We start from the raw sequence: 13,515 nt of genomic DNA, 5'->3' as shown, positions 1-13,515 counted from the left end.
AATTTATGTCTGTTCCTCCCCTCCCCGGCTCTCTCTCTCTCTCTCTCTCTCTCTCTCTCTCTCTCTCTCGCTCACTATTGAAAACAGTTTGAAAATCCTATTCCTTCTTTTCAGACATCCTTTTATGAAAGAAAAGTTTGGCTGGAACATGTTATTAAAGGAAATTTGGATACCCGTTCAGGAAATACTGACAGATTTCTTCCAACATGTATGTTGTTACCTCACAGACATACTGCATATAGAGATAATGAGAGATGGAAGAAGGTTTCGAGGGAACATACCATTTCCATTTTGGAGAACGCATAGAGAAGATTTGGGGATATAAAAGGTTCCATATTGGGGGTGTTATATAGGTAAATAATAATAATAGTTCTAGTTAACTAAGAAATTACACGTGTAACACTTTTGCTTTTCTCCTCCTTTAATTAATTATTTAAGTCACTACAAGATGTATACTCCAGCGAGTACTAGACTACCTGGTTTTTTATCAGAATTCAATTCATATAAAGGCTTAATTTTAGTTCTTCTTGTTTCACATTAATGACCATTCCATTCTTTGTAAAACTCATTTCTTTAGACACTAGCTGCTTTGGGTTCTATTCCATTTTGCACACACGTGTCAAAATTCCCTCAACTGTCCTCAGTCAACATTCTGTTGGGAGGCAATGCTGTATAATGGTTCAAGGACAGGCTCTGGGGCCAGAGCACCTGGACTGGAGACCTGACTCTGCATTTATTATCTCTCTGCCCCTGGGTTGGTTACAAGACCTCCCCTTAATAGGCTTTTGTGGTATAGAATATACATTAAGATACAAAATCTTCCAATTTAAACATAAATCTAGTTACAAAATCTATACCAAACTTTCACACATGCTTAATTTAAGCTTACAAAGCACATGCTTAATGTTTAATTGGGAGGCTTTGGCTCTGTGTAACAGATATTCTTTTGGATAGACTTACAGAGAAAGGTCATCTGTGTGTTTGTAAATGAGCAAGCCCAGAACCGGCTACGCTGTGCTTCAGCCTAGGTCCTGACTTGTTCCACGGGCTCAGTGGGGTCCTAAGGACCAGCTTCTTTCTAACTATGTGGCAGCCCACACTCATATTTCTTAAGTGATTGCCCCATAGTGGCAAGTTTGCTGCCAGTGGTAATCTGGGCTTTGTGCCTATTCACGTGGCTTGAGGTGGGGAATGTCAGGGAGAAAAGAGAGAAGTTACAGAATTCCTGAGGAGGGACTCTTTTTTCAAAACCCCCAATAAGTCTCTCATTAGCCCACATTGCCTTAGTGTTCCCCATCCCTAAAAGGAACGAAATTATCATGACTAGTTAGCCTAATAAGCTTGGGGAGGAGCAATGGGACACAGGAAAATAACTACTACAGTGCCAAACTTCTTCATGTGTATTGGTAAAAACTTCAGAGGAAAGGAGGTGATTCAGTTAATAAAATATATTTTGTTGTTATAGGACTTTTTTCATAACTAGTGTCCCGGTGCACGAAATTTATGCATGGGAGGGGGTTCCCTTAGCCCAGTCTGCACCCTCACCAATCAGGGACCCTTTGGGGGATGTCCTAAACCGGCAGTCGGACATCCTTCTCACAAACTGGGACTGCTGGCTCCTAACTGCTCACCTGCCTGCCTGCCTAATCACCCCTAACTGCCTCTGCCTGCCTTCCTGATTGCCCCTAACCCCTCTGCCTGCCTGATCGCCCCAAACTACTCTCCCCTGCCGGCCTGATCTCACCCCTAACTGCTCTCCCCTGCTAGCCTGATTGCCCCTAATTGCCCTCCCCTACTGGCCTGATCTCGCCCCCCAACTGCTCTCCCCTGTCTCTGCCTCGGCCTCTGGACACATGGCTTTGTCCAGAGGAAAGTTGGATATCTGGAAGATGGCCGGTCAACCTGGTCTAATTAGCATATTACCCTTTTATTAGTATAGATAGATTATATAGGATACGATTGCTTAAAGGGGTGGGGGAGCCTTTTTCAGCAGGAGGAGATGCTCTTGGCAGACAAAAATACATAATCCTTATATCTGGACTGATAGCCAGCCATATGCACTATACTGCCAAGCCGGTCATTAAAAAATTGAACCGCTTTCTTACACCTTACACCAAACAGCTGTTGCGCTTAAAACCCCTCCTCAGCCTCCATCTTATGTTCTGCCTTCGCAGTTCACCCAGATTAGGTTCTGATTGGTCGGTTTCTATGCCAGTCAGCATCTCCAGGCCTATCTCTGGGCCTGATCAGAGAGGCAGGGCTGATCAGCAGCCCCCGCGGCTGCTGGCAAGGCCCAGAAAGAAAGAGAGGCACAGCTGCTGGCAAGGCCCGGAGAGAAAGAGAGAGGCAAGGGCTGATCAACAGCTGCCTGGAAGACTGTGGATCAGATCCTGTTTCTCTCTCTGGGCCTGATCCACAGCTCCCACGGCAGTCAGTGCTGGGTCGTTGCAACTGCAATGGCAGCAGTCAGTGCTGGGTCACCAAGGCGACCAGCACTGACTGCAGGACTGGCTTCCATGGCGCTGACCCAGCATTGACTGCCACAGGGGCTGCATATCAGACCCTGCTTCTCTCTCCAGGCCTCTCTCTGGGCCTGATCCACAGCCCCCTCAGCAGTCAGTGACCCAGCACTGACTGCAGGACTAACTTCTGGTGTTCAGTCATCCATTTGGTTGTTTTGGACATTACAGACCTTGACTCTTTATATATATAGATCATGTGATTTAAGTCATGTGTTGGGAACATCTTCACAGTCATGTAGGAGACGGTGCCATTTAACTTATCATTTTATGTTATCTGTGATTAGATGATGTTAATCTCTGGACTACAGGGGACAAAGAAAAAATATATTTGTTAATTACCATGCTATGTGCAACCAATAAAAATGGTGGCCAACATAAAAAGAACAACAAAACAAAGGTTATAGTAGTGTTTGCTGTCTGAATATCTGGTTTTGTTATGGAAAAACATACTGTAAATAATTAATACACATTTCCCTCTTTTTATCTGCCCCAACTAGAAGAAATACTTAACACAATCATTCAGATTACAAGACAAGTAAAATTAGAATAGAGTGGAAAGCCAACTGAATTCTATTGTGGATATGTTCATATTCATATCACAAAAAATCACAAGTATGCCTTAGTTGCCGATGAATTAATATTAGCAGATGAAATATAAATGGTGCTTCTCAGACAGACCAGATTAAAAAATAAATATCTTTACAGACCTTTAAGCCTCCAAGATAACTGTATTATGTTTCCAAGACAACTTATATTTATAGATTAATTTTACAGGTCAATGAGGTTTCCACAATTTTTACAGAATTAGCATTAATGAATGTGAGAGATGCAGCAGGCAGACCATGTTTGATTTTATTAATTTGAAATGGACACTTAAATGTTAAAAGTAAGTTGCATTGAACATTCTTGTGCTACCATAAAAAAAATTGATAGAAGAACTACAAATGAGGAACAATGATAAGTAATGCTATTTTATTTTCAAGAAATATCCAACTAAATCATGGATTTAGGTTAGGTATAGTCATGTTTAATATCTACATTAACTACCTGCAAATGGGAGTAAACAATGTGCTAATGAAATTTGCAGATGATATAACTTGAAGGGAATGCTAACATGCATAAAGAACGAAGGAGAAATGATTTTGAAAAAGTATATGTGAACAAAAATGATTTTTACTTAAAAAATAGATCAATACAATGCATATAAATATTTTTTAAAAGTCATTCTATGGAAGAAAAATAAAGCATAAATAATGAACACAGATAGGTTAACACCCATTTAAAGAAGACTTTAGTAATAATGTAAGAATGTAATGGAGTCAAAAACTCATACAATATTTGAGGACTAGCTATGTTAAATTTTTATTTTACAGTGAGAGGAAAATACTGTTACTAAGAGTCCTGATAAGATGACAGTCAAATATTGAAAAACAATTTGATGTTTATTAATGCACTCACATACCAGAAAATGGGATTAAATATATCTGAAATTAGGTGGGCAAAAATGATCAAGGAGTTATCCTGATTAACTTCTAGAAAAAAAGTTGCAGTACTTAATCTTGTAGTCTGCAAACCCAAGGAAAAGAAGCACAAGGGACAGTTGTATTAACTTTCTTCACTAAGGAATAGTGAAAACTTCACTCATGCAAAGTGCAAGGCATTCCTTTGAATAATCTAGATTAAGATAATCTGATATTTCATTAAAACAACAACTTCAATATCTCCGATAAAATGATAAGTAAGCAGTAGATTAAGTTATACAAATATTTACTATGTACTCATTTACTTTATCCCAGGGGCCATGTGAGAAGAGGAAGGAGATGAAAGAAGTGACAGTTGCAATAGCAATGACTGCTGAATAGTCAGTTGTCCGATATTTGTCCTGACAATACAAATTGGTGAGGAGAACAGATGGAGATTTCCTCACTGGTGTTTAGTCATGGCTGCAAAGCCGCTGCAGCTGGGGTTACCCCACTGACCAAGGCTGTAGGGAAACAGTAGCATTTTGTTTTGCAACTTCATTCTTTGAAAATCTTTTATGCTTATTTTATTTAATAATTATTTCAAAAAGTAATATCTTACTGGTGAAGTATTTACTTTTTGGTATGCTTTGTTTTGTTTTATTCCTGGGAAATAGAGACATCAAATGATGTCAAACAAGTCTGTGCAATAGTTAGACATGCAAGAGTCTTGTCCTCTACGGGTTGGGGCAAATGTAGTTGTGCATATGGAAAATAATACAATAATTAATAAGTAATTATTAAGTATTAATAAGTAATAATACAAGAATGAACTCTGTATTTTGCATACTCACAACAGTAAGCCTCCTTTGGCCCCAACTTCTCAGGAAATATTAATTTTAACAATAAAAAATGGGTTCTTATCTAAATTTGGGGCAATGAGGTTTTGACATTTTCTGTATGGGTCAAAGGTATGGTGATCAATAAAGGCCAATCTTCCACAAGTAATTAAAGGGAACACTTCTGCAACATTTCTTCTTCATTGTCCACCTCTATACTTCTAGTTGATTTCCTCATGAGCTGTAGATAAATAAAGGGGAAAACATGTAAATTTAGGGTGAAACGAAGCGAAGTTTGGCCAGCTATACAATGGTGTATCCCTGTGTTATGAAGCACTATTAATGTGTTTTTAAATATTAGGAGGAAGAAAAGACACTACTCTAATATATATATTAGAGTATATATATATCTACACTAATAAAAGAGAAACATGGTAATTGGCGTACGACCACTACCCTTCCCATTGGCTAATCAGCATATCCTTATGCAAATTAACTGTCAGCCAAGATGGCGGCCGGCAGCCATGTACTGAAGCAAGCAGGGAGGCTTGCTTCCTCCAGGGACTGCAGACTCCAACGTTCCCCGCCTCACTTGCCGGCCTCTCAACTGCAACTCTAAGCAACTATTACTATGTTGCAAATAAGAAGCTAAACAAAGCCGACTTTCAGTCAGCCCCGGACCGCAACATTGTATCCATGTTTTCAGCAGCGAGGCCTCAGAGCTAAAGCTGGCCCAGAATAAAAAGAAAACAAGGAGCGGTTGGGAGCTTGTAGTCAACTGCCAGCGGGGAAAACAGCCCTCAGCCCCTCAGCCAGCCTGGCCAGGCACCCCAGTGGGGACCCCCACCCTGATCCAGGACACCCTTCAGGGCAAACCAGCCAGCCCCCACCCGTGCACCAGGCCTCTATCCTATATAGTAAAAGGGTAATATGCCTCCCGGCACAGGGATCAGCGTGACAGGGGGCAGCGCCCAAACCCCCTGATCAGCCCTGCTCTGTGCCTGATGGCGGGGGAGCTCCCCAATCCCCCGATTGCCCTGCGGCTCTGTGTGTGACAGGGTGCGGTGCCCCAACCCCCCTCCACGGGCCTTGCTCTGTGTGTGACAGGGTAGAGCCATAACCTCCCCATTCGCCCTGCCTTGAGTGTGACAGGGTGCAGCGCCCCAACCCCCTGATCCGCCCTGCTCTGTGTGTGAGAAGGGGCGGTGCCCCAACTCCCCTATCGGCCCTACTCTGTGAGTGACAGGGGGGAGCTCCTCAACCCCCTGATCGGCCCTGCTCTGTGAGTGACAGGGGGCAGCACCCCAACCCCCTGATTGGCCCTGCTCTGTGAGTGACAGGGGGCAGTGCCCCAACCCCCTGATCGGCCCTGCTCTGTGCGTGACGGGGGTGGCACTGCAACCTCCCCATCGACCCTGCCTTGAGTGTAACAGGGGGCGGTGCCCCAACCCCCCAATCAGTCTACCCTGAGCGTGACTGAGGGTGGCATTGCAACCTCCTGATCTGCCCTGCTCTGTGCATGACGGGGTGGCGCCCCATCTCCCCAATCGGCCCTGCTCTGAGCCTGACCAGGGGCTGCACTTAGGGATTGGGCCTGCCCTCTGCCACCCGGGAGCAGACCTAAGCCAGCAGGTCGTTATCTCCCAGGGGTCCCAGACTGTGAGAGGGCACAGGCCGGGCTGGGGGACCGCCCCCCCCCCCCCCCCCGAGTGCACAAATTTTTGTGCACGGGGCCTCTAGTATACTAATAAAAGAGAAACATGGTAATTAGCCTATGACCGCTACCCTTTTCATTGGCTAATCAGTGAGTATATGCAAATTAACTGTCAGCCAAGATGGCAGCCGGCAGCCAGGCAGCTGGAAGCGAACATGAGGCTTGCTTGCTTCAGTGACTGCAGACTCCAACGTTCCCCGCCTGACTTGCCGGCCTCTGAGCTACAACTCTAAGCAACTATGTACTATGTTGCAAATAAGAAGATAAACAGAAACCTGCTGTCAGTCAGCCCTGGGCCGCAACATTGTATCGATGTTTTCAGCAGCGAGGCCTCAGAGCTAAAGCTGGCCCAGAATAAAAAATAAAAAAAAAGAAAACAAGGAGCGGTTGGAAGCTTCAGTCACTCGCTTCCGGAAAACAGCCCTCAGCCCCTCACCCAGACTGGCCAGGCACCCCAGTGGGGACCCCCACCCTGATCCAGGACACCCTTCAGGGCAAACCAGCTGGCCCCCACCCATGCACCAGGCCTCTATCCTATATAGTAAAAGGGTAATATGCCTCCCAGCACCGGGATCAGCATGACAGGGGGCAGCGCCCAAACCCCCTGATCGCCCTGCGGCTCTGTGTGTTACAGGGGAAGGCGCCCCAACCCCCTGATCTGCCCTGCTCTGTGCCTGATAGGGGGGAGCTCCCCAATCCCCTGATTGCCCTGCGGCTCTGTGTTTGACAGGGTGCGGCGCTCCAACCCCCTGATTGGCCCTGCTCTGTGTGTGACAGGGTAGAGCCATAACCTCTCCATCGGCCCTGCCCTGAGTGTGACAGTGGCGGCGCCCCAACCCCCTGATCGGCCCTGGTCTGTGGGTGATAGAGGGTGGTGCCCCAACCCCCCTCCACAGGTCTTGCTCTGTGTGTGACAGGGTAGAGCCATAACCTCCCCATTGGCCCTGCCCTGAGTGTGACAGCGGGGAGCTCCTCAACCCCCTGATCGGCCCTGCTCTGTGCGTGACAGGGTACGGAGCCCCAACACCCCTGATGAGCCCTGCTCTGTGCATGACAAGGAGCAGCGCCCCAACCCCCTGATCAGCCCTGCTCTGTGTATGACAGGCGCCGAAACCTCCCCATCGACCCTGCCTTGAGTGTGACAGGGGGCAGTGCCCCAACCCCCCAATCAGCCCTACCCTGAGCATGACTGAGGGTGGCATCGCAACCTCCCAATCCACCCTGCTCTGTGCATGATGGTGCGGCGCCCCAACTCCCCAATTGGCCCTGCTCTGAGCCTGACCAGGGGCTGCACCTAGGGATTGGGCCTGCCCTCTGCCACCCGGAAGCAGACCTAAGCCAGCAGGTCGTTATCTCCCGAGGGGTCCCAGACTGCGAGAGGGCACAGGCCGGGCTGGGGGAACCCCTCCCCCCCCAGTGCACAAAGTTTTGTGCACTGGGCCTCTAGTATATATATAATTTCAGAAAGAGAAGGGGAGAGGGAGAGAGAGATAGAAACATCAATGATGCCTATTAGGTATGGAGCCCAAAACCTGGCCATGTGCCCTGACCAGGAATCGAACCAGGACCTCCTGAGCATTACTCTGAGCATTACTCTATTTAAAAACTATTTTAGAAGGATCTAAGAAACTACTGAGTCGTTTAACACATAACATTTAGTATTTTATGCTTTTAATGACTTGCAAGGACTTTCACGACCTGTGTCTTCCAAAACTTTATAGTGTCATCTCCACACACACACACACACACACACACACACACACTCACACCATAAATTATTCACATCAAAAAACATTTCCCAAACATGTTATATACACATCATTCCCTCTAATTAGAATGTTTTTTCTTCCCTTTATATGTCAATAGAAAAGAGACAATTTCTTCTGATCTTTCAACATGAAGTCAAGTGCCACCTTCTCTGGCAAACCTCACAGTACCTTCCATTCACCACTTCTCCTGCTCACGCAGACAAAATCGGTTATTATTTCTGTTGTGTCCTTACAACACTTACAAATATCCTATAATAAAGCAGCAACAAATATCACAATTGCAAGTACCATTTATTAGGTACCTAATATGTGCCAGACACTGTGGTAGGTATTTTTTCAATGTCTTCTTATTTTTACAGTAACACCTAAAAGTAGGTATTATTCTCTCCATGAGTAACTTCAGACCCAGAAAAATTTAGAACTGTGTCTAAAGTCATGCAACAGTTGACAGAACCCCACTCATCCCACTCACCCCAAGTCATGTTTCATGTGATCATCTTGCCATCTTCGTGTCTCAGTTCTCATCCTTATCATTGTGTTCAGCAATTTTTTGTCTGTGAGAAGGCAAAACGAGTGCCATTAGTTTTAAATACCAGGTCTGGAGCCATATTGTTTGGTTTTAAATCCTGGTTCTGATTTTGTTAGTTGAATGACCTTGAGTGATATATTTAGCCCCACAGTGCCTCAGTTTCTTCACAACTAAACTGGGGATAAGACAGCTCCTGCCCATAGGGTGGCTTTGAGGGTTAAATGAATTAGTCCATATAATAAATATAATAGCACCTGCCTTGTTATAAGTACTCTAAAACTCATTACAGCACTCCATGCTTGTTAGCTGTGATTATTGATTTAGGTACCTCTATTTCATATAGACTGTGAACTTCACAGAGGCAGAAATAATAGCTCATTCATCTTTTCATGTCCTCCACCTACCACAGTGTCTTGCAAATAGCAGCAACTTTCAAGGTAGAATTACAAAAGTGTGTGGGGGTAGGAATAAAAGGAGCAGAGAGGAGAGAGTCCTGTAAATGACACAAATATAAAGGTGCTGTAAGTCACTTTTTCCTGACAGGGGGACAAAAAAAAAAAATTGTCAGCCCTGGTGGACTCCAGCCATCCATAATTGCACTCTTCCACCTGGGAAGCTATGATATATGCTTCAGAACCAATTTCCCCTTGGAAAAGGTATTGGGCAGATAGTGAAAACTCCCAAGGGCTAAGAAGGCCTGCTAGCACGTCAGGAGTTGCTCACCTGCAGTTATTGCTAATCCCTGCCCCCTCAGCCCAGAGCTGCCAATTCTGCTTCTTCTTGCTGTGCCTACACCCACAGTCCATTATCATATGCAATGGTAAAAAATTCCCATAAGGAAGGATATGCCTCAGTGATTAAGGTCGGCAGACACTGTAGTGTGTTCTGCTCTCCTGCTTGCTGTTCTTCTGACCATTCTATTTTAATATAGTCTCTGATTTCTGCCTACTTTTCCAAAATTTCAAACTGCCCACTCCATGATGGCTCCAGAATGCCTCATATTCTTAGTTTCTTATGTCTTGTTGTCTGTCTTCTTGTCCAATGGCTGACTCCTGGGCTCACTGACACAGGATAGTTATCCTTGCATTGTTTCATGCTTGGTGGAATTTTCTAATCCTAATCCTGTGTCCAGCCCAGCAACACTGATGACCAATCTAGTTGTAAGGAAACAAATTTGCACCTCTTCTTGAGCACTGGATCCTTCCCACAAACACTATTGTCACAGAAGAAGCTGTGTAGAATCTATATATATAAAAGCCTAAGTGACCATTCCACCATTCCAACATTCGACCAGTAGCTATGATGTGCACTGACCACCAGGGGACAGACACTCAATGCACAGGCATGAAAACATGGAACAGACTGATGAATCTCAGAGGCAAGCGGGGGGGGGGGGGGGGGGGGGGGGCGGGGAGAGGAGGCCGGGAAGAGATTAACCAAAGATCTTATGTATATACTAGAGGCCCAGTGCACAGATTGATGCACCAGTGGGCCCCTCAGCCTGGCCTGCGGGGATCGGACCGACACTGGCAGTCCCAGATTGCAGGAGGGCACAGGCCAGGCTAAGGGACCCCATTGATGCATGAATCTGTGCACCAGGCCTCTAGTAATAGAAAACAGTTAAGGGCATGGGAATCAGGACCATACTGACCCGATCTAGAATCCCAGCTCTATCATACTCTCTTCTATTACTTTGGGCAAATTATGTACCTGTGTAAATCTCAGTTTCCTCATCTATATAGTGAGACACATAATAAATCTTAGCTTGTGAAATTGTTAAATTTGAATATTTAATTAATTAATGTATGAAGTAGGTTAGAATTAATGTTGTTATTATTAAAAATAAATTCTCAAATGACTTGTTTAGAGATGAACCATGACTGAATATGAGGCTCAAAAAAATCATCATTATTATTAAAATATCTTAATTAAGACCTAGAAATGACCTTAAATATCCAATCATCTTCTGTAAGAGATGAGGAAATTGTGAACCAGAGGGCAAGATTCATGGTTCTGACACTAATGAAAGGAAAAATCCACACTCCTATATCCCAAATGAAGATATTTAGCCTAGATTTCATAACTGCAATTTTGAATGCCTTTATTCAGTTTATTTACACTTTCATCCATCCATCCATCCACCCATCCTTACAGGATATATTTACTGTAGAGCACCTGCTATGTGTCAATATCCCTCCTGAGTCCTGGGGATTTGTAAACATAGCCCTTACCTTCATGGTGCTTCCATCTTTCTTCTGCTTCTCATATCACTCTAACTTCTGTCTCTACCAATCAAAAATGCCCTGATGTCCTCTCTGCACATTAAAAGTAACTCTTTTAGAAAGACTTAAACGACAGTAAATTTGTTGTTTAAATCAAAACATCACTTAGAAACCTGTAGTTAAACATATTCTTCATGTGAACATAGTAACTCTCTTTTTTTTCTGTTTCTTCTCTTGCCTATTATATCTTCTCTCCCCTTAGTACAGTAAAGTACACACTAGAACTTAAGCAAATGTAGAAACCTGAAAATTTTGTGTTTGTTTTAATTCATTTTAAACCACACAAGAACAGTGACTGGTTTTTTAAATACCATTTTTTATGTCCTTGGCATTTTTTAGGTCCTTCATAAATGTATTGATAGTAACAAAGTTTCAATGAGTAGTTAGAAGCTCTTCTGCAAGATAGTTAATTGATGACTGTTACTAATAGCTGCAATACCTTTGCTTTTTTTCTAAAATTAAAGTGTACTTTAAAATTAGTTAGCAGAGGGGGTAAGCACTATCTGACTGGCAGCAGCTAGTAATCAATCCTATATAATAAAAGGGGAATATACAAATTGACCAAATGGCAGAAAGACCGGTCACTATGACACGCACTGACCACCAGGGAGCAGACACTCAACACAGGAGCTGCCCCCTGGTGGTCAGTGTGTTCTCACAGGGGGAGCGCCGCTCAGCCAGAAGCCAGGCTCACCGGCTGGCGAGTGCAGCAGCAGTGGTGGAAGCCTCTCCTGCCTGCACAGCAGCACTAAGGATGTCCAATGGCTCCTGGACTGGGAGAGGGCACAGGCCCTCCTGAGTGCACAAATTTCATGCTCCGGGCCTCTACTAAAATTAAAGAGGAGTGGTCTCTTCCAGCAGTTATACCTCAAAGTGTCCCATTTGGGACTACCCTGTGCTCACCCAGAAAGTTTTTGGCATCTTAGAACCCTATCCTTTTAGCAGCTGAAAATATCCAAGGTAAAAAGAATGGGAACTCAGGTGGAAATTTAGCCTCGTGGAAGCCATTCACAAGGGAATAGTTGAAGTGCTGGAAATATGCGAGCTGCCTGAATCAATCCTGGGCAGTTTTGTTTGATGCAAGCATACCTCGAAGACATGGCAGATTCCATTCCAGATCACTGCAATAAAGTGAGTCATAATCGTTTTGCTGGTGGAGGGTCTTGTCTTCAATTTATTAAAAATGTAACATCTGTGAAGCAAAATCAAGCAAAGCACAGTAACATGAGGTCTGCCTATATAGAACTGGGTGACCAAAAGTTTCCCCTTTTTTCATAGGATAAAATGTATTTATCTATGCCTTTGTTTCTTAAACAAGCAACCCACAGGTGTTATTGACCTGGCAAAGAGGAATCAATTTATGAATTAGATGCTCCTCTGAAACCTCAGCAGAATATTCAGGCACCTAGCTTTCTTCCTCTCTTCATACTTTCCTAGCTTCATCTTTCCAGTAAATCTTCCCAGCTGTTCAAGCCCAAAAATATGGGCATTATCCTTGACTTTTTTTTATAGTCCAAGTTCACTTCCTCATCAGGTCCTATTGTCCCTACCTTCAAATTCATATAGGATCTGATTCCCCACCACTGCCACCACTGTAGGCCATTAATCTGTATTAAGTCAATAGTTCCTGCAACAATTCTCCTGCTCTGTCCATGCCTCCTTCACTCTATCCCCAACAAAGGGGCCAGAGTGATTCTGTTAAAAGGGAGTTAATTCACTTCATTCATGAGATAAAAATCCATTAATTGTTTCCTATCTCTCTTGAAGTAAGTGTCTAATTACTCACTATGGCCAATAGGTCCCTACATGAACTGGCCCACCTTCCCACTGGGACCTCATTTTTAGCCACTTACTCCCTCCATTGCTATTTCTTCAACACATGCTAGGCACATTGCTACCTTAGAAACTTTGCACCTACTGTAGCTCCTACCTGGAGCTCTCTTCCTCCAACACCTGTAAGGCTTACTCTCTTATCTTCTTTGGTCTTTACTCAAATATTATCTTCTCAGTGAGGCCTTTCCTAGTAATTCTATCTGAACTTGTAATCCACCACATGTACATTTCATCTCCCTTCCTGTGCTTTGCTATTCTTCTTTGTATGTATTTCTATCCAATATGCTGTTTATTATGCTTGTTATTTATTGTCTGACCCCCTTAATGAGATTGTAAAGAACTATGAGTTTAGAATTTTTGCCTCTTTTGTTCGTTGTTTTATGCCTGGTGCCCAGAATTGGACTTGAAAATATAAGACACTCTAAATATTTGTTCAAAAAATGGATGAATAGCTTTATAGGAGGGGTGTGATAGATTAATTACATTGATATCTTATCCAGTTCATGGCCCTCTGGTATCCCTTCTATGGCACGTTATGTTTTCCAACAAGATCTCCTCTATTATATG

General features: G+C 43.9%; 1 long non-coding RNA gene across 2 annotated transcripts in view; it reads right to left on the bottom strand.

Moving 5' to 3' along the window:
- Nucleotides 1-3,876: 3,876 nt before the first annotated feature.
- LOC139022158 (uncharacterized) overlaps nucleotides 3,877-13,515 on the bottom strand; it is a 76,707-nt gene continuing 67,068 nt past the window's right edge. For both annotated transcript variants that reach the window (XR_011473610.1, XR_011473611.1), the window contains exons 2-3: nucleotides 8,777-8,858; nucleotides 3,877-5,062 (exon numbers count right to left, since the gene is read on the bottom strand). This is a non-coding gene — a long non-coding RNA (uncharacterized lncRNA). The remainder of the gene's footprint in view (nucleotides 5,063-8,776; nucleotides 8,859-13,515) is intronic.

Source organism: Myotis yumanensis, unplaced genomic scaffold (assembly GCF_028538775.1).
Source record: "Myotis yumanensis isolate MYYU_CA2020_CCGP unplaced genomic scaffold, mMyoYum1.0.hap1 SCAF_1, whole genome shotgun sequence".
In the NCBI taxonomy this organism is placed as follows: domain Eukaryota; kingdom Metazoa; phylum Chordata; class Mammalia; order Chiroptera; family Vespertilionidae; genus Myotis; species Myotis yumanensis.
This window is presented reverse-complemented; position numbering and strand designations above follow the sequence as displayed.